Source organism: Rana temporaria, chromosome 8 (genome assembly GCF_905171775.1).
Source record: "Rana temporaria chromosome 8, aRanTem1.1, whole genome shotgun sequence".
NCBI classification, from domain to species: domain Eukaryota; kingdom Metazoa; phylum Chordata; class Amphibia; order Anura; family Ranidae; genus Rana; species Rana temporaria.
The window spans coordinates 190286083-190311292 of NC_053496.1; the positions used below are offsets into that span (position 1 = coordinate 190286083).

At 46.9% G+C, this 25210-nt stretch overlaps 1 protein-coding gene across 2 annotated transcripts in view; it reads left to right on the forward strand.

The window, feature by feature from the left end:
- The first annotated feature begins 1033 nt into the window (after positions 1-1033).
- Positions 1034-25210, forward strand: part of LOC120909783 (titin homolog) — a 38762-nt gene continuing 14585 nt past the window's right edge. Inside the window, exon 1 of one of the 2 annotated variants that reach the window (XM_040321516.1) lies at positions 1034-1115. The gene's annotated coding sequence lies outside the window, so the exon portion shown is untranslated. The other variant, XM_040321515.1, reaches the window with a different exon arrangement.

Here is a 25210-nt window from a genome sequence, read left to right on the forward strand (position 1 = left end):
CTGTATCAGAGCTCTAATCCTAGGGGGTCCGGTCCATAGAGCCCATACTGTATCACATCTCTAATCCTAGGGGGTCCGGCCCATAGAGCCCATACTGTATCAGAGCTCTAATCCTAGGTGGTCCGACCCATAGAGCCCATACTGTATGAGAGCTCTAATCCTAGGGGGTCCGGCCCATAGAGCCCATACTGTATCACATCTCTAATCCTAGGGGGTCCGGCCCATAGAGCCCATACTGTATCACATCTCTAATCCTAGGGGGTCCGACCCATAGAGCCCATACTGTATCAGAGCTCTAATCCTAGGGGGTCCGGCCCATAGAGCCCATACTGTATCAGAGCTCTAATCCTAGGGGGTCCGGCCCATAGAGCCCATACTGTATCAGAGCTCTAATCCTAGGGGGTCCGGCCCATAGTGCCCATACTGTATCACATCTCTAATCCTAGGTGGTCCGGCCCATAGAGCCCATACTGTATCAGAGCTCTAATCCTAGGTGGTCCGGCCCATAGAGCCCATACTGTATCAGAGCTCTAATCCTAGGTGGTCCGGCCCATAGAGCCCATACTGTATCACATCTCTAATCCTAGGGGGTCCGGCCCATAGAGCCCATACTGTATCACATCTCTAATCCTAGGTGGTCCGGCCCATAGATCCCATACTTTATCACATCTCTAATCCTAGGTGGTCCGGCCCATAGAGCCCATACTGTATCAGAGCTCTAATCCTAGGTGGTCCGGCCCATAGAGCTCATACTGTATCAGAGCTCTAATCCTAGGTGGTCCGGCCCATACTGTATCTTTTCTAAGCGATGGGAGGAGGAGGGAACTATCTTGTAGTAAAGAATGTGAATGCCCACCACAGTTAATCTAATTTTTTCCCCTCAGGTGACTCCATGGACCCCCGCAGCTTTCAATCTTCCAGATGCCCCCCGTGTCCTATTGGTGATGGAGGTGAGGAGTTCCTGAGGGCGCCTAGAGGTGGCACACAATGCCTGCCTGGTATGGAAGGACCAATCACAAATGCTGATCTTTTTACGGCAGGACACGATGGGCAGTATAAACCTGAACCCCGCCCACATGAAGAGCTCCGCCCCACCACATCTTCTTCTATAAAGGGTCAGTGTGGGGACTCATTGGAAGGAAATCCCGGGAAAGTCCATCCTAGGATGGGGGGCGTGGAAGAAATCCGTGTTAAGGAGGAATTATGTGAGGATGAAATTGTTATCACTTGTATAAAAGAAGAACCCGACTCCTGGGGGGGATGTGAGATGAGAGGTCCGCCTTCTCGTCACTCCCACGAGGAACCTCCTCCTTGTGATGGAGGAATTACAGAGGATATCATGAAACTTGGAGGAAATAAGATTGGCCCCATAAAGAGGGGACCTCGTCCCAGGCGACGGGTCGGCCCTCGTTCCACACACGACGGTAAGAATATCTCCGATCACGCCGGTCCACCTAAGAAGGATCGTTCTAGGGCGAATGACATGGACCATTCCGGGCCCCGAGCGTGGGACGGGGTTCTGGACCATTCCGGGCCCCGAGCGTGGGACGGGGTTCTGGACCATTCCGGGCCCCGAGCGTGGGACGGGGTTCCCCCCACTCCGGCCGGCGCCCCGAGCGCGGAATATTCTCCGAATAACGTCTACGGTTGTCTCTTCTGTCAGCGGCATTTCACGAGTTTTCTAGAACTTTCCAGACACGAGAAGACCCATAGCGCGGAGGAGCCGGCGGCGTGCTCGGAATGCGGAAGAGGCTTCGACAACCACTCCCTCCTCCTGGCGCACCAGAAGCTCCATTCCGGGGGGGCGCGGCCGTGGACCTGCACGGAGTGCGGGAAAGGGTTTTTCCGGAAGTCCCGTCTGGTCATCCACCAGAGGAGGCACACCGGGGAACGGCCCTTTTCATGTGCGCAGTGCGGGAAGGGCTTCTCCTGTAGGGCCCATCTGGTGACTCATGAGAAGATTCACACCGGTATAAAACCGTACCAGTGCGCAGAGTGCGGCAAAGCGTTTATCCGGAAGCCGGACCTCATCATCCACGAGAGAACCCACACCGGGGAAAAACCCTTTACATGTTGTGAGTGTGGGAAACGTTTTGTATGCAACTCCCATCTGGCCTCCCATCAGAGGGTGCACAGAGATCGCCGGAGCCTGACCTGCCCCATGTGCGGCAAATGTCTGAGAAGTGAGGCTCTGCTACGGGAACATACCAAAGCCTGTCCCATGATGATCCCAAATCCCCTCCCCAGAGGAGCACCCAAGGCTAATTATTACATATAAGACACCACTGGACTCTCGCCAATCAATGACTGCCCCATGATGATCCCAAATCCCCTCCCCAGAGGAGCTCCCAAGGCTAATTATTACATATAAGACACCACTGGACCCCCGCCAATCAATGACTGCCCCATGATGATCCCAAATCCCCTCCCCAGAGGAGCACCCAAGGCAAATTATTTCCTATAAAACACCACTGGACCCCCACCAATCAATGACTGCCCCATGATGATCCCAAATCCCCTCCCCAGAGGAGCACCCAAGGCAAATTATTACATATAAGACACCACTGGACCCACACCAATCAATGACTGCCCCATGATGATCCCAACTTCCCTCCCCAGAGGAGCACCCAAGGCAAATTATTACATATAAGACACCACTGCACCCTCGCCAATCAATGACTGCCCCATGATGATCCCAACTTCCCTCCCCAGAGGAGCACCCAAGGCAACTTATTTCCTATAAGACACCACTGGACCCCCACCAATCAATGACTGCCCCATGATGATCCCAAATCCCCTCCCCAGAGGAGCACCCAAGGCAAATTATTACATATAAGACACCACTGGACCCACACCAATCAATGACTGCCCCATGATGATCCCAACTTCCCTCCCCAGAGGAGCACCCAAGGCAAATTATTACATATAAGACACCACTGGACCCACACCAATCAATGACTGCCCCATGATGATCCCAACTTCCCTCCCCAGAGGAGCACCCAAGGCAAATTATTACATATAAGACACCACTGGACTCCCACCAATCAATGTCTGCCCCATGATGATCCCAACTTCCCTCCCCAGAGGAGCACCCAAGGCAAATTATTACATATAAGACACCACTGGACCCCCACCAATCAATGACTGCCCCATGATGATCCCAAATCCCCTCCCCAGAGGAGCACCCAAGGCAAATTATTACATATAAGACACCACTGGACCCCCGCCAATCAATGACTGCCCCATGATGATACCAAATCCCCTCCCCAGAGGAGCACCCAAGGCAAATTATTACATATAAGACACCACTGGACCCACACCAATCAATGACTGCCCCATGATGATCCCAACTTCCCTCCCCAGAGGAGCACCCAAGGCAAATTATTTCCTATAAAACACCACTGGACCCCCACCAATCAATGACTGCCCCATGATGTTCCCAACTTCCCTCCCAGAGGAGCACCCAAGGCAAATTATTACATAGAAGACACCACTGGACTCCCGCCAATCAATGACTGCCCCATGATGATCCCAACTTCCCTCCCCAGAGGAGCACCCAAGGCTAATTATTACATATAAGACACCACTGGACCCCCACCAATCAATGTCTGCCCCATGATGATCCCAACTTCCCTCCCCAGAGGAGCACCCAAGGCAAATTATTACATATAAGACACCACTGGACCCCCACCAATCAATGACTGCCCCATGATGATCCCAAATCCCCTCCCCAGAGGAGCACCCAAGGCAAATTATTACATATAAGACACCACTGGACTCCCACCAATCAATGACTGCCCCATGATGATCCCAACTTCCCTCCCCAGAGGAGCACCCAAGGCTAATTATTACATATAAGACACCACTGGACCCCCACCAATCAATGACTGCCCCATGATGATCCCAACTTCCCTCCCCAGAGGAGCACCCAAGGCAAATTATTACATATAAGACACAGCTGGACCCCCACCAATCAATGACTGCCCCATGATGATCCCAACTTCCCTCCCCAGAGGAGCACCCAAGGCAAATTATTTCCTATAAAACACCACTGGACCCCCACCAATCAATGACTGCCCCATGATGATCCCAAATCCCCTCCCCAGAGGAGCACCCGAGGCAAATTATTACATATAAGACACCACTGGACCCACACCAATCAATGACTGCCCCATGATGATCCCAAATCCCCTCCCCAGAGGAGCACCCAAGGCAAATTATTACATATAAGACACCACTGGACCCACACCAATCAATGACTGCCCCATGATGATCCCAACTTCCCTCCCCAGAGGAGCACCCAAGGCAAATTATTACATATAAGACACCACTGGACTCCCGCCAATCAATGACTGCCCCATGATGATCCCAAATCCCCTCCCCAGAGGAGCACCCAAGGCAAATTATTACATATAAGACACCACTGGACCCCCGCCAATCAATGACTGCCCCATGATGATCCCAACTTCCCTCCCCAGAGGAGCACCCAAGGCAAATTATTACATATAAGACACCACTGGACTCCCGCCAATCAATGACTGCCCCATGATGATCCCAACTTCCCTCCCCAGAGGAGCACCCAAGGCAAATTATTTCCTATAAAACACCACTGGACCCCCACCAATCAATGACTGCCCCATGATGATCCCAAATCCCCTCCCCAGAGGAGCACCCAAGGCAAATTATTACATATAAGACACCACTGGACCCACACCAATCAATGACTGCCCCATGATGATCCCAACTTCCCTCCCCAGAGGAGCACCCAAGGCAAATTATTACATATAAGACACCACTGGACTCCCGCCAATCATTGACTGCCCCATGATGATGCCAACTTCCCTCCCCAGAGGAGCACCCAAGGCAAATTATTACATATAAGACACCACTGGACCCCCACCAATCAATGACTGCCCCATGATGATCCCAAATCCCCTCCCCAGAGGAGCACCCAAGGCAAATTATTACATATAAGACACCACTGGACCCTCGCCAATCAATGACTGCCCCATGATGATCCCAACTTCCCTCCCCAGAGGAGCACCCAAGGCAAATTATTACATATAAGACACCACTGGACCCTCGCCAATCAATGACTGCCCCATGATGATCCCAACTTCCCTCCCCAGAGGAGCACCCAAGGCAAATTATTACATATAAGACACCACTGGACCCCCGCCAATCAATGACTGCCCCATGATGATCCCAACTTCCCTCCCCAGAGGAGCACCCAAGGCAAATTATTACATATAAGACACCACTGGACCCCCGCCAATCAATGACTGCCCCATGATGATCCCAACTTCCCTCCCCAGAGGAGCACCCAAGGCAACTTATTTCCTATAAGACACCACTGGACTCCCGCCAATCAATGACTGCCCCATGATGATCCCAACTTCCCTCCCCAGAGGAGCACCCAAGGCAAATTATTACATATAAGACACCACTGGACCCCCACCAATCAATGACTGCCCCATGATGATCCCAAATCCCCTCCCCAGAGGAGCACCCAAGGCAAATGATTACATATAAGACACCACTGGACTCCCGCCAATCAATGACTGCCCCATGATGATACCAAATCCCCTCCCCAGAGGAGCACCCAAGGCAAATTATTTCCTATAAGACACCACTGGACCCTCGCCAATCAATGACTGCCCCATGATGATCCCAAATCCCCTCCCCAGAGGAGCACCCAAGGCAACTTATTTCCTATAAGACACCACTGGACCCCCACCAATCAATGACTGCCCCATGATGATCCCAACTTCCCTCCCCAGAGGAGCACCCAAGGCAAATTATTTCCTATAAAACACCACTGGACCCCCGCCAATCAATGACTGCCCCATGATGATCCCAACTTCCCTCCCCAGAGGAGCACCCAAGGCAAATTATTACATATAAGACACCACTGGACCCCCACCAATCAATGACTGCCCCATGATGATCCCAACTTCCCTCCCCAGAGGAGCACCCAAGGCAAATTATTACATATAAGAAACCACTGGACCCCCACCAATCAATGACTGCCCCATGATGATCCCAACTTCCCTCCCCAGAGGAGCACCCAAGGCAAATTATTACATATAAGACACCACTGGACCCCCACCAATCAATGACTGCCCCATGATGATCCCAACTTCCCTCCCCAGAGGAGCACCCAAGGCAAATTATTACATATAAGACACCACTGCACCCTCGCCAATCAATGACTGCCCCATGATGATCCCAACTTCCCTCCCCAGAGGAGCACCCAAGGCAAATTATTACATATAAGACACCACTGGACTCCCGCCAATCATTGACTGCCCCATGATGATCCCAACTTCCCTCCCCAGAGGAGCACCCAAGGCAAATTATTACATATAAGACACCACTGGATCCTCGCCAATCAATGACTGCCCCATGATGATCCCAAATCCCCTCCCCAGAGGAGCACCCAAGGCAAATTATTTCCTATAAGACACCACTGGACTCCCGCCAATCATTGACTGCCCCATGATGATCCCAACTTCCCTCCCCAGAGGAGCACCCAAGGCAAATTATTACATATAAGACACCACTGGACCCACACCAATCAATGACTGCCCCATGATGATCCCAACTTCCCTCCCCAGAGGAGCACCCAAGGCAAATTATTTCCTATAAGACACCACTGGACCCTCGCCAATCAATGACTGCCCCATGATGATCCCAAATCCCCTCCCCAGAGGAGCACCCAAGGCAAATTATTTCCTATAAGACACCACTGGACCCTCACCAATCAATGACTGCCCCATGATGATCCCAACTTCCCTCCCCAGAGGAGCACCCAAGGCAAATTATTACATATAAGACACCACTGGACTCCCGCCAATCAATGACTGCCCCATGATGATCCCAAATCCCCTCCCCAGAGGAGCACCCAAGGCAAATTATTACATATAAGACACCACTGGACCCTCGCCAATCATTGACTGCCCCATGATGATCCCAACTTCCCTCCCCAGAGGAGCACCCAAGGCAAATTATTACATATAAGACACCACTGGACCCACACCAATCAATGACTGCCCCATGATGATCCCAACTTCCCTCCCCAGAGGAGCACCTGTGAAGCATGTAATTCTCCCTGCTTGTTTTAGAGATATTGTGTGTGTTAGAGGTAAAAAGGGTTCATGTGTTACAGGCTGATTGATATGTTAATGACCCTTCCTCAGCCAGCTCCCTAGTTCAAATGGTAATTGATTTATTGTGTGTGGGAAGGAGACCGGCCTTACTGTTTACAATGATTAGATAAGTGGCTCATGTTAATTATTCTGATTGCTTCATTGTGGTCAGGCTGTTACACCTAGTAATTAACTCCGCTGATGTCCTTATCTAAAGAAAATGTGTTTTCAGGTCGGCTCCGAATTGTCTGGCTATATTCTGTATGAGAACTCCAGAGTGGGTGAAAAGGGGGTGGAGCTCCCATTGTTCCTTGATTAAGGATTTAGCTTGTAAAACTGTATTTATAACCAGCAGCAAGCTGCCAATAAATCAGTCTTGGTTCCAGCATCCAGTCTTGACTCATGTGTGGGGGATCCTGTGATGTTCTTGTATGGAGAGGAGGGAATGCTTGACGGGGATATCATACCGATACCGTCACAATTGGTTGGTAGCAGTGGGATTTTCCCTTCTACTCTCCTTTACACCCGGGATTCCAAGCAGACACTGGAAGAACTACTGGAAGTTCGTGGAAGGATTGCTAGCAACAAAACCGAGCGGGTCATCATAGCAGAATCAATGGAGATAGACCAGGAGGACGGGATTGCAGCAACGCCAGCAGTACAAGAGATGGAGACACCAGTGATTCAGGAGGAGGAATCGCCAGCCAACAAGCTAATGAGAGAGAAGCTAGCGTGGTTCGGCCCGAACCCAACGGCAGATGTGGTGCTGAGAGTGATGAACCTGTTAGCGAAGGAGGCTAAAGAAATAAGGGACGCAGAACTACAGGAGGATAAACAAATAAGAGACGCAGAGCTACAGAAGGATAAACAAATAAGAGATGCAGAGCTACAGAAGGATAAACAAATAAGGGACGCAGAACTACAGTTAAAACTGGCAGCAGTCCAACAAGCAGCCGCACCTTCTCCGAACAGTGAGTACAGCACAGCAGACACAAGGAAGATTCCGTTTAGCGCTTTTAAAGCTTTTGATGAAAAGGACTGTGAAATTGATAACTACCTGGCGGATTTTGAGCGACAATGTAACCTGCACCGAATAGCTAGAAGAGAGTGGGTTGCAATATTGTCAGGCAAACTGTCAGGCAAAGCTTCTGATGCTTTCCGGACCGTGCCAGATCAGGATATCCATAGCTACGCCAGGGTTAAAGAAGTGCTCCTGGCTCGTTATGCAGTAACCCCAGAGTCCCACCGACAGAAGTTCAGGGACTCACGCAAAACCACGAAAGACTGTTATGCGGAGTGGGCATGCCAGTTGTCCCTGTCGGCCTCTAACTGGGTTAACAGCAGCCAGGCCACCACCGCAGAGGACATTTTGCAACTAATGCTCCTGGAGCAATTTTACAATCACATCCAGACGGACGTCAAAGATTGGGTGAGAGATCGCAGGCCCATGACTCTACCAGAGGCCGCGAAGTTGGCGGATGAATATGCGGATACTCGCAAGACAAACCAGGTCACACCACAGGTACAACCTCCACGACCAACGGCGCCCTCACACCCACCAGCCGCTAGATACCAACCTCCTAACAGACCGGTGACATCTAGCCCTCGCTATCCACGCCAGGAGGACAACGAACAACGCTGCTTCCGGTGCAAACAGTTGGGTCACTTCAAGCAGAATTGCCCCATGAATGACAACACCAGATCAAATTGGTCTCAACCTGGGTACCGCCCACCAGCAGCAGCCCATTGTGTAGACTCGGCTTGGGATCCCCAGGACCTGGGTCAGAAAGAACCATTGGGCACCCCTTTCGAAGCCCTCATGGTACAATCTGTTATTACGGACAACAGGGAACACCATTGTCAGCTGGTCATGGGCGACAGCCATGAGCCGGAGGGGCCTTGGAGGGAGCTGGGCAGAAAGAGGCACCGCCAGCTACCCTCCAAGAAGAAGAGGTCTTGGAAGTCATATAACCAGCGGACCTGGGAGGAGAAGAAGCGACTGGAGGAGATGGAATCGCAGCGGGCGCCCCAGATGCGGGCCGAGATGTTCGCCAAGGGCCCACCAGTGGCCCCTTACACCACCACCCAGTTCCTGATGATGAAGGACCACGTGGAAAGCCTGCAGGACATGAGCAAGCAGGATCTGATCCGTGAGTACATAGAGCTGGAGGAGTGCATAAGCCGCATGGAGGAGGAGAACAACCACCTGAGGTCACAGCAGGCTGACCCCCCCAGGCTCCATGAACTAGAGATGGAGCTGGAGAAGCTCAAAGAGGAGAACCGGTGGCTGCGGAGGGAGCAGAGGGTGGCTGACCCTATGGGGCACTGATCCCCCCCCCGAACTCTGAGCACCAGTGCTACAGCATTTCAACAAATATAACTTTTTCTTTTTATGAATCTCCTGTGATTGTCACTTCAGAGCCATAACCTGCCCCTCCCATAGTGGGACACCTAGATGGCGGCGCACAGACCCATTCGCCATCTTCACACTGACTTCTGGTGACTCTGCAGATCGCACAAAGACTTGGGGACTGACCGGCGTGTGATCCGACGACCCGGTGACATACCTGAGTCGGAAGCAGTTGCCAAGTGAGGTCAGTCACGCCAAACGGAGTTAACCTCGGACTAAAAGCTCTGAACCCGTCTGATTGCTTCATTGTGGTCAGGCTGTTACACCTAGTAATTAACTCCGCTGATGTCCTTATCTAAAGAAAATGTGTTTTCAGGTCGGCTCCGAATTGTCTGGCTATATTCTGTATGAGAACTCCAGAGTGGGTGAAAAGGGGGTGGAGCTCCCATTGTTCCTTGATTAAGGATTTAGCTTGTAAAACTGTATTTATAACCAGCAGCAAGCTGCCAATAAATCAGTCTTGGTTCCAGCATCCAGTCTTGACTCATGTGTGGGGGATCCTGTGATGTTCTTGTATGGAGAGGAGGGAATGCTTGACGGGGATATCATACCGATACCGTCACAGCACCCAAGGCAAATTATTTCCTATAAGACACCACTGGACCCTCGCCAATCAATGACTGCCCCATGATGATCCCAAATCCCCTCCCCAGAGGAGCACCCAAGGCAAATTATTACATATAAGACACCACTGGATCCTCGCCAATCAATGACTGCCCCATGATGATCCCAACTTCCCTGCCCAGAGGAGCACCCAAGGCAAATGATTACATATAAGACACCACTGGACTCCCGCCAATCAATGACTGCCCCATGATGATCCCAACTTCCCTCCCCAGAGGAGCACCCAAGGCAAATTATTACATATAAGACACCACTGGACCCCCACCAATCAATGACTGCCCCATGATGATCCCAAATCCCCTCCCCAGAGGAGCACCCAAGGCAAATTATTACATATAAGACACCACTGGACCCCCACCAATCAATGACTGCCCCATGATGATCCCAACTTCCCTCCCCAGAGGAGCACCCAAGGCAAATTATTACATATAAGACACCACTGGACCCTCGCCAATCAATGACTGCCCCATGATGATCCCAACTTCCCTCCCCAGAGGAGCACCCAAGGCAAATTATTACATATAAGACACCACTGGACCCTCGCCAATCAATGACTGCCCCATGATGATCCCAACTTCCCTCCCCAGAGGAGCACCCAAGGCAAATTATTTCCTATAAGACACCACTGGACTCCCGCCAATCAATGACTGCCCCATGATGATCCCAACTTCCCTCCCCAGAGGAGCACCCAAGGCAAATTATTACATATAAGACACCACTGGACCCCCACCAATCAATGACTGCCCCATGATGATCCCAAATCCCCTCCCCAGAGGAGCACCCAAGGCAAATTATTTCCTATAAGACACCACTGGACCCTCGCCAATCAATGACTGCCCCATGATGATCCCAACTTCCCTCCCCAGAGGAGCACCCAAGGCAACTTATTTCCTATAAGACACCACTGGACTCCCGCCAATCAATGACTGCCCCATGATGATCCCAACTTCCCTCCCCAGAGGAGCACCCAAGGCAAATTATTACATATAAGACACCACTGGACCCCCACCAATCAATGACTGCCCCATGATGATCCCAAATCCCCTCCCCAGAGGAGCACCCAAGGCAAATTATTTCCTATAAGACACCACTGGACCCTCGCCAATCAATGACTGCCCCATGATGATCCCAAATCCCCTCCCCAGAGGAGCACCCAAGGCAAATTATTTCCTATAAGACACCACTGGACTCCCACCAATCAATGACTGCCCCATGATGATCCCAACTTCCCTCCCCAGAGGAGCACCCAAGGCAAATTATTACATATAAGACACCACTGGATCCTCGCCAATCAATGACTGCCCCATGATGATCCCAACTTCCCTCCCCAGAGGAGCACCCAAGGCAAATGATTACATATAAGACACCACTGGACTCCCGCCAATCAATGACTGCCCCATGATGATCCCAAATCCCCTCCCCAGAGGAGCACCCAAGGCAAATTATTACATATAAGACACCACTGGACCCACACCAATCAATGACTGCCCCATGATGATACCAAATTCCCTCCCCAGAGGAGCACCCAAGGCAAATTATTACATATAAGACACCACTGGACCCCCGCCAATCAATGACTGCCCCATGATGATCCCAACTTCCCTCCCCAGAGGAGCACCCAAGGCAACTTATTTCCTATAAGACAAAAAAGGAATGGTACTACTGCGCTACCATATATAAAACCACAAAACGTGAAAAAAACAGCAAAAAATATCAAATAACAAAAGCTGCGTATCTAATAGGTGAACAAAACCAAATTAATATGAAATGAGTAAATGATAGCGCTAGTGTTAACTAGTGCTGAGTGAGTACAGTGAAAATGTTAATAATATAAATCATGCATAGTGAGTATAAATAGCAACACATATGAAAAAATACTATTAAGTCCAATGAAATGTTGGAATGAGTTCCTTATGGGTTAACACCCATATGCAGCCCTATGGTGAACAGCTGGCGTTTCCTCCTCAAGAGCTTCTCATTAGACAGACAATGACCTTTCCCATTAAAAAGATCCAAGCAGAAAACCTCAATATAAAGGAAGAAAAAAGAAAGAGGACAAGCCTCATAGCATAATACTGTAAAACAGAGGACAATGGACACGAGACTACACCGACGGTAATAAACTCACAAAACCGCCGATTAACACAGGCTCTGAGATATATTGCCGCTCAGTATGTTCATCTCCTCACTAGGATCGAAGTCCCGTCAAACATAGGCTCCTCCCCCACGCGTTCCGTCACTAGGCACGTGACTTAGTCATGGGTCTCTGAATGACTATGGGAGACGGCTGAGCTTATAACAGAGCCGTTGCGTGTCATTCAAACAGGAAGTGAAACCACAGAAAAAAGGAGAGGGGGTTGACATCTACATCATTGCAGGTAACAACCTCGAGCACTGTGCAAAATAACAAATTCTAGCACTCGCTACATTTGGCAATATAGTACAATACAACAGTATTTTAATACAGAGAAAATTATAATCTATCAACATAGACTCAATTAAACTGTCTTGTTGATACAAAACAAAATATTTAGAATAATGTTTTAAAATTTATATAGAACCATTAAAAAGGTATATAGAACCATTAAAAAAGAGAATTAAAACAGGAGGACCTGCCTTCTTAATGAATTTAAAATTGCAACCACATCGCCCCCTACATATGATAAATACATACTACATGCACAAGAAATAATATAGAGACGTACAGACATACTCTATACATTCATGCATCCTGAGGGGGTGTCATAAAGAAATACAAAATGTGCTGCATTATTATAAAAAAATCTACATTAAAAATTAATTATAATAAGTTGCAAATGGTGAGTTCCAGTGTCTATTTAAAACACACTCACATGGCAACATAAAACCATATATATATAGACCACCTTAAAAAGGGGAGGAAGACACCCATTCAAGATGCAGGGTAATAGCCAAAAAGATGCACAAATTATTTACATAAAAATAATAATAATTTATACAAAAAATCTTCTTATCCCTAGATCAATCCGATCACTACACAATCGGAACATATAAAATAAAGAACTAAAAATCTGAAATAAAACAATTCAAGTCAAATTCTACATTGAGCCCATTTGGTACTAAAGAGCGCATTTCATGTATCCATCTGGATTCGCTTTTACTAAGCTCGCGAATTTTGTGGCTGCCTCTCCAATGGGGGGTATATTTCTCCAAGGCCCAAAACTTAAGTTGTTTAGGGTCTTTATTATGACACAATGCGAAGTGACGCGAAACATTGTGATCGGGATACCCCTTTTCAATATTTTGCACATGTTCTCTTATGCGTTTCCACATTGGTCTTTTTGTGCGACCTATATATTGGAGTGAACAAGAACACTGAAGGGCATACACCACACCTTCTGTTCGACAGGTAATAAGATCTTTGATCTCATATTCTTTTTGGGTAACATGGGACACAAATTTTGAACATTTCTGTCCATTAAGGTTCGTTTTTTTGCATGCGTAACAACGCTTGCAAGGGAAAAACCCCTTTCCCTGATAGAAGGTTAGTTGATTATGTTTTGTTGGGGGGTCCGGAACATTTTTCGCCACCAAATCCCGTAGGGTGGGGGCTCTTCTATATATCATCTTGGGAATACTTGGAAGTATACCTTGTAGTTGCCTGTCAGCTTGTAAAATAGGCCAGTGTTTTCGGAAAATCTTTTCTAACTGTTTATGCTGGACACTATAATTAAAAATGATCGGTAGTTCCATTCCAACTGCATGATTTTTAATCTTATCCTGTATGAGGGATTCTCTAGGGGTATCATATACTTTTGAGATTTGTGTTTGAATGAAATCTTTATCATACCCCTTATTCACAAATTTCTTCCCCAGCATATTAGCTTGTTCTAAGAAGATATTAGGGTCTGAGCAATTTCTCCGGATCCTTGTCATTTGTCCTTTAGGGATATTGATCAACCAAGGATCATGATGACAGCTATCTGTTGGTATATAGCTGTTTCTTTCTACTGGTTTGAAATATGTTTTTGTAGTTATAGGGCTGCATATGGGTGTTAACCCATAAGGAACTCATTCCAACATTTCATTGGACTTAATAGTATTTTTTCATAAGTGTTGCTATTTATACTCACTATGCATGATTTATATTATTAACATTTTCACTGTACTCACTCAGCACTAGTTAACACTAGCGCTATCATTTACTCATTTCATATTAATTTGGTTTTGTTCACCTATTAGATACGCAGCTTTTGTTATTTGATATTTTTTGCTGTTTTTTTCACGTTTTGTGGTTTTATATATGGTAGCGCAGTAGTACCATTCCTTTTTTGCACATTTTTCACTTACTTATATCACTACTAGCAGCAATCATGGATATATTTAACTATATGGAAAACCGTACAGTTGACCTTAAAGATGTATTTACCAGTAAAAATACTGCAGAAACATGTGATCTAGATACCAATTTTAGGAAATTTGGCCATCTCATGGAGAAAAAGGTCAGTGTGTGGTGGGACCTCACCACACACGAACAATACATTAAAGAGGGGATAGTCCCTAGAAGACTCAGATGGGATGTTCCCATCAATGATGGACTTTTGGACAAAGATTCCATTGAAGAATGGTTCAAATTCTTCAATGAGAAGGGGTTGGAAGTTATGCAGTTTCTAATTAAGAGGAAACAACGAAAAATTGCACAGATTAATAAATCAATAGCAGAATGCAAGACTGCCTTAGAAGGTTATAAGGACACCCCTTCCTTCACTACACTAACTAACCAACTTAATAAAGTATTGGAACAAAGGGATACTGAAATCAAACAACGGAAAAGAAGGAAATATATGAGGGATACGAACGATTATCGTTCACATCAGATATTCAAATGGCAACTCAATCTGAAAGATGGAAAAATAGGGTCAGTGTCATCCTCTCCTGACAGAGAGGTAAGGGTTATTTCCCCTCCAAGGGAATTCAGATTTAGAACACCTGAACGACCCAGACATGGGGTGGATGAATATGCTAGATTCCAACAAGATTATACTTATTATCCACCTAGACCATACAGAGAGGAACCGAATGGTCCTAGAACACCAAAGCCTTGGTGGAAGAATAATAATAAAAATAATCAAAAACCTCGCACCAAGTCTCCAAAGAAACCTGTTTGGAAAAACAATAAGAATAATCAAAAACCATCCAATCCACCACAAAATCAGTCCAGCAATCAGGGGAATTATCCATATGGATATCATCAGGATCCCAATTATCACAACCAAGATCGAAGGGACCCAAGAGATTACTACCCTCCTCAATATTACCAACATCAAGGAGGGCAGCATCAAGCCCATCAATTGGGTGGCCCCCTTAATCGAGATTACTATTACCAGGAGTCCAGAAGAAGTCCAATACCTACTCACAATCATTATGAGCCACTTGCAAACTATAGAGAGGAACAGGATAGTCGCCCTTCCTCGTCTTTTTTAGATTATCGCAGGAACGAGAGGACACCCCCTCGGCACGAACAAGGAGCACGTTCCAGAAGTCCAAACGAAAGAGGGGATGTAGAGGGGGACACAAGGTCAAAACGAAGGAAGGTTTAATGGGTCAAGGAATATATAATATTAGTGGGGTCGAACTAACAAAAACAGAAATTATGACATTGGATAAGGGTCTCAAGTTCGCCCCCAAAAGGAATCTTAGTAAATTTGATGCCTATGTGGATATTAAAAAATTCACAAGAAAGTTGAACATCAAAAAATACATACTAAACCAGCCTATTATCAATCCACCTGATAGAAATATTTTGCCGGGAAGAGTTTCACACAGCCAATTGAGAAACAAATCTCTATTTAATCCTCAAGTAAAGAACAATCACCATATAGAGGTATTCAATAAAATGGTACTTAGAGATCTAGACCAATTGAAAATCAAGAAAATGCCGGATCCCAAAGCCATCCATAAGGGGATTAAAGAGCTGGAGGAAAATAAACAAATTATTATCAGGCCGGCAGATAAGGGGGGGGCCATTGTAGTATTGTCTAAAGAGTATTATCATGAAGAACTGCAAAATCAGCTTAATGATGTCAATACTTATATTAAGCTCAGGGGAAATCCCACGAGTGAATATAAAGAAGAACTGTCTGAATTAATCTATCGAGGAAGAGAAAGAGGTATTCTCAACAAAAGAGAGGAAAAATACCTGATTCCAGAAGTATGCAGGGTTCCAATCATATACACAATACCCAAAATTCATAAGGATCAAACTAGACCACCTGGGAGACCCATTATAAATGGGATACAATCTATAAACTCCCGTCTGGGAGAATATGTTGATAAGTTTATTCAGCCCTTAGTTCCTCTCACCAAGGCTTATTTGAGAGATACTAAGCATCTTATTCAGATCTTTGACTCATTAGTGATAAATACAAGTGAGAAATATCTGTTAGCCACAGCGGATGTGGCATCACTTTATACCATAATTAATCACGAAGAGGCAATTGGGGCAACAAAGTGGGCCCTCAATAAGTATGGTTCTTTAATTTCCAAACAGAAACGATTTGTCCTGAGGTGCTTGGCCTATGGCCTTCAGCATAACTATTTCTGGTATAGATCCGATTTCTATCGACAACTAAATGGAATAGGGATGGGCGCAAAATATGCGCCAAGTGTCGCAAATGTGTTCATGTCCGAATGGGAGGAAATGGCTGTCTATGAAAACATGCCGCATCACCTAGTTCTGTACAGAAGATACATAGATGATTGCATCATCATCTGGAGTGGTGATGAAGCCTCCCTTATACAATTTTTCGACAATCTAAACCAGAATCAGAAGAACATCAACCTTTCATACTCAATTAGTGATAAATCTATTCAATTTCTGGATTTGGAAATCACTTTGGAACCCCAAAAAATAACTACAAAAACATATTTCAAACCAGTAGAAAGAAACAGCTATATACCAACAGATAGCTGTCATCATGATCCTTGGTTGATCAATATCCCTAAAGGACAAATGACAAGGATCCGGAGAAATTGCTCAGACCCTAATATCTTCTTAGAACAAGCTAATATGCTGGGGAAGAAATTTGTGAATAAGGGGTATGATAAAGATTTCATTCAAACACAAATCTCAAAAGTATATGATACCCCTAGAGAATCCCTCATACAGGATAAGATTAAAAATCATGCAGTTGGAATGGAACTACCGATCATTTTTAATTATAGTGTCCAGCATAAACAGTTAGAAAAGATTTTCCGAAAACACTGGCCTATTTTACAAGCTGACAGGCAACTACAAGGTATACTTCCAAGTATTCCCAAGATGATATATAGAAGAGCCCCCACCCTACGGGATTTGGTGGCGAAAAATGTTCCGGACCCCCCAACAAAACATAATCAACTAACCTTCTATCAGGGAAAGGGGTTTTTCCCTTGCAAGCGTTGTTACGCATGCAAAAAAACGAACCTTAATGGACAGAAATGTTCAAAATTTGTGTCCCATGTTACCCAAAAAGAATATGAGATCAAAGATCTTATTACCTGTCGAACAGAAGGTGTGGTGTATGCCCTTCAGTGTTCTTGTTCACTCCAATATATAGGTCGCACAAAAAGACCAATGTGGAAACGCATAAGAGAACATGTGCAAAATATTGAAAAGGGGTATCCCGATCACAATGTTTCGCGTCACTTCGCATTGTGTCATAATAAAGACCCTAAACAACTTAAGTTTTGGGCCTTGGAGAAATATACCCCCCATTGGAGAGGCAGCCACAAAATTCGCGAGCTTAGTAAAAGCGAATCCAGATGGATACATGAAATGCGCTCTTTAGTACCAAATGGGCTCAATGTAGAATTTGACTTGAATTGTTTTATTTCAGATTTTTAGTTCTTTATTTTATATGTTCCGATTGTGTAGTGATCGGATTGATCTAGGGATAAGAAGATTTTTTGTATAAATTATTATTATTTTTATGTAAATAATTTGTGCATCTTTTTGGCTATTACCCTGCATCTTGAATGGGTGTCTTCCTCCCCTTTTTAAGGTGGTCTATATATATATGGTTTTATGTTGCCATGTGAGTGTGTTTTAAATAGACACTGGAACTCACCATTTGCAACTTATTATAATTAATTTTTAATGTAGATTTTTTTATAATAATGCAGCACATTTTGTATTTCTTTATGACACCCCCTCAGGATGCATGAATGTATAGAGTATGTCTGTACGTCTCTATATTATTTCTTGTGCATGTAGTATGTATTTATCATATGTAGGGGGCGATGTGGTTGCAATTTTAAATTCATTAAGAAGGCAGGTCCTCCTGTTTTAATTCTCTTTTTTAATGGTTCTATATACCTTTTTAATGGTTCTATATAAATTTTAAAACATTATTCTAAATATTTTGTTTTGTATCAACAAGACAGTTTAATTGAGTCTATGTTGATAGATTATAATTTTCTCTGTATTAAAATACTGTTGTATTGTACTATATTGCCAAATGTAGCGAGTGCTAGAATTTGTTATTTTGCACAGTGCTCGAGGTTGTTACCTGCAATGATGTAGATGTCAACCCCCTCTCCTTTTTTCTGTGGTTTCACTTCCTGTTTGAATGACACGCAACGGCTCTGTTATAAGCTCAGCCGTCTCCCATAGTCATTCAGAGACCCATGACTAAGTCACGTGCCTAGTGACGGAACGCGTGGGGGAGGAGCCTATGTTTGACGGGACTTCGATCCTAGTGAGGAGATGAACATACTGAGCGGCAATATATCTCAGAGCCTGTGTTAATCGGCGGTTTTGTGAGTTTATTACCGTCGGTGTAGTCTCGTGTCCATTGTCCTCTGTTTTACAGTATTATGCTATGAGGCTTGTCCTCTTTCTTTTTTCTTCCTTTATATTGAGGTTTTCTGCTTGGATCTTTTTAATGGGAAAGGTCATTGTCTGTCTAATGAGAAGCTCTTGAGGAGGAAACGCCAGCTGTTCACCATAGGGCTGCATATGGGTGTTAACCCATAAGGAACTCATTCCAACATTTCATTGGACTTAATAGTATTTTTTCATAAGTGTTGCTATTTATACTCACTATGCATGATTTATATTATTAACATTTTCACTGTACTCACTCAGCACTAGTTAACACTAGCGCTATCATTTACTCATTTCATTTCCTATAAGACACCACTGGACTCCCGCCAATCAATGACTGCCCCATGATGATCCCAACTTCCCTCCCCAGAGGAGCACCCAAGGCAAATTATTACATATAAGACACCACTGGACCCCCACCAATCAATGACTGCCCCATGATGATCCCAAATCCCCTCCCCAGAGGAGCACCCAAGGCAAATGATTACATATAAGACACCACTGGACTCCCGCCAATCAATGACTGCCCCATGATGATACCAAATCCCCTCCCCAGAGGAGCACCCAAGGCAAATTATTTCCTATAAGACACCACTGGACCCTCGCCAATCAATGACTGCCCCATGATGATCCCAACTTCCCTCCCCAGAGGAGCACCCAAGGCAAATTATTACATATAAGACACCACTGGACCCCCGCCAATCAATGACTGCCCCATGATGATCCCAAATTCCCTCCCCAGAGGAGCACCCAAGGCAAATTATTACATATAAGGCACCACTGGACCCCCGCCAATCAATGACTGCCCCATGATGTTTCCAACTTCCCTCCCCAGAAGAGCACCCAAGGCAAATTATTTCCTATAAGACACCACTGGACTCCCGCCAATCAATGACTGCCCCATGATGATCCCAAATCCCCCTCCCCAGAGGAGCACCCAAGACAAATTATTTCCTATAAGACATCACTGCACTCCCGTCAATCAATGACTGCCCCATGATGATACCAAATCCCCTCCCCAGAGGAGCACCCAAGGCAAATTATTTCCTATAAGACACCACTGGACTCCCGCCAATCAATGACTGCCCCATGATGATCCCAACTTCCCTCCCCAGAGGAGCACCCAAGGCAACTTATTTCCTATAAGACACCACTGGACTCCCGCCAATCAATGACTGCCCCATTATGATCCCAAATCCCCTCCCCAGAGGAGCACCCAAGACAAATTATTACATATAAGACACCACTGGACCCCCGCCAATCAATGACTGCCCCATGATGATCCCAAATTCCCTCCCCAGAGGAGCACCCAAGGCAAATTTTTACATATAAGACACCACTGGACCCCCGCCAATCAATGACTGCCCCATGATGATCCCAAATTCCCTCCCCAGAGGAGCACCCAAGGCAAATTATTACATATAAGACACCACTGGACCCCCGCCAATCAATGACTGCCCCATGATGATCCCAACTTCCCTCCCCAGAGGAGCACCCAAGGCAAATTATTTCCTATAAGACACCACTGGACCCCCGCCAATCAATGACTGTCCCGTGATGTTTCCAACTTCCCTCCCCAGAAGAGCACCCAAGGCAAATTATTTCCTATAAGACACCACTGGACTCCCGCCAATCAATGACTGCCCCATGATGATCCCAAATCCCCCTCCCCAGAGGAGCACCCAAGACAAATTATTTCCTATAAGACATCACTGCACTCCCGTCAATCAATGACTGCCCCTTGATGATCCCAAATCCCCTCCCCAGAGGAGCACCCAAGGCAAATTATTACATATAAGACACCACTGGACCCCCGCCAATCAATGACTGCCCCATGATGATCCCAACTTCCCTCCCCAGAGGAGCACCCAAGGCAAATTATTTCCTATAAAACACCACTGGACCCCCGCCAATCAATGACTGCCCCATGATGATCCCAACTTCCCTCCCCAGAGGAGCACCCAAGGCAAATTATTACATATAAGACACCACTGGACCCCCGCCAATCAATGACTGCCCCATGATGATCCCAAATTCCCTCCCCAGAGGAGCACCCAAGGCAAATTATTACATATAAGGCACCACTGGACCCCCGCCAATCAATGACTGTCCCATGATGTTTCCAACTTCCCTCCCCAGAAGAGCACCCAAGGCAAATTATTTCCTATAAGACACCACTGGACTCCCGCCAATCAATGACTGCCCCATGATGATCCCAAATCCCCCTCCCCAGAGGAGCACCCAAGACAAATTATTTCCTATAAGACATCACTGCACTCCCGTCAATCAATGACTGCCCCATGATGATACCAAATCCCCTCCCCAGAGGAGCACCCAAGGCAAATTATTTCCTATAAGACACCACTGGACTCCCGCCAATCAATGACTGCCCCATGATGATCCCAACTTCCCTCCCCAGAGGAGCACCCAAGGCAACTTATTTCCTATAAGACACCACTGGACTCCCGCCAATCAATGACTGCCCCATTATGATCCCAAATCCCCTCCCCAGAGGAGCACCCAAGACAAATTATTACATATAAGACACCACTGGACCCCCGCCAATCAATGACTGCCCCATGATGATCCCAAATTCCCTCCCCAGAGGAGCACCCAAGGCAAATTATTACATATAAGACACCACTGGACCCCCGCCAATCAATGACTGCCCCATGATGATCCCAAATTCCCTCCCCAGAGGAGCACCCAAGGCAAATTATTACATATAAGACACCACTGGACCCCCGCCAATCAATGACTGCCCCATGATGATCCCAACTTCCCTCCCCAGAGGAGCACCCAAGGCAAATTATTTCCTATAAGACACCACTGGACCCCCGCCAATCAATGACTGTCCCGTGATGTTTCCAACTTCCCTCCCCAGAAGAGCACCCAAGGCAAATTATTTCCTATAAGACACCACTGGACTCCCGCCAATCAATGACTGCCCCATGATGATCCCAAATCCCCCTCCCCAGAGGAGCACCCAAGACAAATTATTTCCTATAAGACATCACTGCACTCCCGTCAATCAATGACTGCCCCTTGATGATCCCAAATCCCCTCCCCAGAGGAGCACCCAAGGCAAATTATTACATATAAGACACCACTGGACCCCCGCCAATCAATGACTGCCCCATGATGATCCCAACTTCCCTCCCCAGAGGAGCACCCAAGGCAACTTATTTCCTATAAGACACCACTGGACTCCCGCCAATCAATGACTGCCCCATTATGATCCCAAATCCCCTCCCCAGAGGAGCACCCAAGACAAATTATTACATATAAGACACCACTGGACCCCCGCCAATCAATGACTGCCCCATGATGATCCCAAATTCCCTCCCCAGAGGAGCACCCAAGGCAAATTATTACATATAAGACACCACTGGACCCCCGCCAATCAATGACTGCCCCATGATGATCCCAAATTCCCTCCCCAGAGGAGCACCCAAGGCAAATTATTACATATAAGACACCACTGGACCCTCTCCAATCAATGACTGCCCCATGATGATCCCAACTTCCCTCCCCAGAGGAGCACCCAAGGCAAATTATTACATATAAGACACCACTGGACCCCCACCAATCAATGACTGCCCCATGATGATCCCAAATCCCCCTCCCCAGAGGAGCACCCAAGACAAATTATTTCCTATAAGACATCACTGCACTCCCGTCAATCAATGACTGCCCCTTGATGATCCCAAATCCCCTCCCCAGAGGAGCACCCAAGGCAAATTATTACATATAAGACACCACTGGACCCCCGCCAATCAATGACTGCCCCATGATGATCCCAACTTCCCTCCCCAGAGGAGCCATGCCACCCAAGACTTATTCCAAGGGCAATTCTTTCCTATAAGACACCACTGCACTCCAACCAATCAATGACTGCGCTCCTTGGACTGCCCTCGGTGATCTAGTTGAGCATTCACAAACTTGAACCCTCAGTAGGTCTCAGTGGCTGGAGCCTTTCAGAAGATCACAAGTATATTAAAGCGGAGCTCCACCCAAAAAAGGGGATGCTCCCATTATGTAGTTCCTTCACCCCCTCCGGTGCCACATTTGGCACCTTTCGGGAAGGGGAACCTATTTGTACCTGGTACCTGTCCCCACTTCCGGAAGACCTGATTGAAGTGAGGTCCCCCGGAAGTTCGTTCCTCCTCCCCCTTTCCCCCCCACCGTGCACTTCACGCATGCGCAATAGGGAGCTGGCCGTAAAGCCGCTTCACTGCTGGTTTCCCTTCCAGGCAGTTGTGGCGGTACCCCAGAACCAATGGGAACGTGGCCTGGGGTGCCGACATGACAGGATGAGCAGCTCCGGGATCTGTGGCTGCTAACTTTTCATTTTTCTTCGCGGGGGGGGGGGGTGCCTCTTTAAAACGCCATTAAACCCGAAATCCAACATTATATTGCAGCTTACGAATTATTCGATGTGGCGGCTGCATTCGTTTTCTTTCTTTGGCTTTCTGTTTTCTTAACCAGATGAAAAAGTAATGCAGCTGCCGCCTCTAATAATTGGTAAGATTGCAATATAGGACATTATGGGGGGGGGCACCTAATAGAGGGGGGGATCACCTAAGGGGGGGGGGCACTTCATGGAAGGGGATCATCTAATGGAGAGGGTCCATCTAATGCAAGGGAGAGACCACCTAATTGATGGGGTCCATCTAATGCAAGGGAGAGACCACCTAATTGATGGGGTCCATCTAATGCACGGGAGAGACCACCTAATTGATGGGGTCCATCTAATGCAAGGGAGAGACCACCTAATTGATGGGGTCCATCTAATGCAAGGGAGAGACCACCTAATTGATGGGGTCCATCTAATGCAAGGGAGAGACCACCTAATTGATGGGGTCCATCTAATGCAAGGGAGAGACCACCTAATTGATGGGGTCCATCTAATGCAAGGGAGAGACCACCTAATTGATGGGGTCCATCTAATGCACGGGAGAGACCACCTAATTGATGGGGTCCATCTAATGCAAGGGAGAGACCACCTAATTGATGGGGTCCATCTAATGCAAGGGAGAGACCACCTAATTGATGGGGTCCATCTAACGGGGGGGGGGCACTTCATGGAAGGGGATCATCTAATGGAGGGGGATCACCTAATTGAGGGGGGAAACTATCTAATGGAGGGGGTCCACCTAATGGATTGGGACCGTCTAATGAAGGGGGATCACGGTGCGGCAGACACAAGATTGGGGCGTCTTCTTCCTTTTTTTTTTTTATCCGTTTTTCTCCTTCCTTTGAATAACGGGGAGATCGGGATATGTGGAGATCGGGATCCTTTGAATAACGGGGAGATCGGGATCCTTTGAATAACGGGGAGATCGGGATATGTGGAGATCGGTATCCTTTGAATAACGGGGAGATTGGGATATGTGGAGATCGGGATCCTTTGAATAACGGGGAGATCGGGATCCTTTGAATAACGGGGAGATCGGGATATGTGGAGATCGGGATCCTTTGAATAACGGGGAGATCGGGATATGTGGAGATCGGGATCCTTTGAATAACGGGGAGATCGGGATCCTTTGAATAACGGGGAGATCGGGATATGTGGAGATCGGTATCCTTTGAATAACGGGGAGATCGGGATATGTGGAGATCGGGATCCTTTGAATAACGGGGAGATCGGGATCCTTTGAATAACGGGGAGATCGGGATATGTGGAGATCGGGATCCTTTGAATAACGGGGAGATCGGGATATGTGGAGATCGGGATCCTTTGAATAACGGGGAGATCGGGATCCTTTGAATAACGGGGAGATCGGGATATGTGGAGATCGGGATCCTTTGAATAACGGGGAGATTGGGATATGTGGAGATCGGGATCCTTTGAATAACGGGGAGATCGGGATCCTTTGAATAACGGGGAGATCGGGATATGTGGAGATCGGGATCCTTTGAATAACGGGGAGATCGGGATATGTGGAGATCGGGATCCTTTGAATAACGGGGAGATCGGGATCCTTTGAATAACGGGGAGATCGGGATATGTGGAGATCGGGATCCTTTGAATAACGGGGAGATCGGGATATGTGGAGATCGGGATCCTTTGAATAACGGGGAGATCGGGATCCTTTGAATAACGGGGAGATCGGGATATGTGGAGATCGGGATCCTTTGAATAACGGGGAGATTGGGATATGTGGAGATCGGGATCCTTTG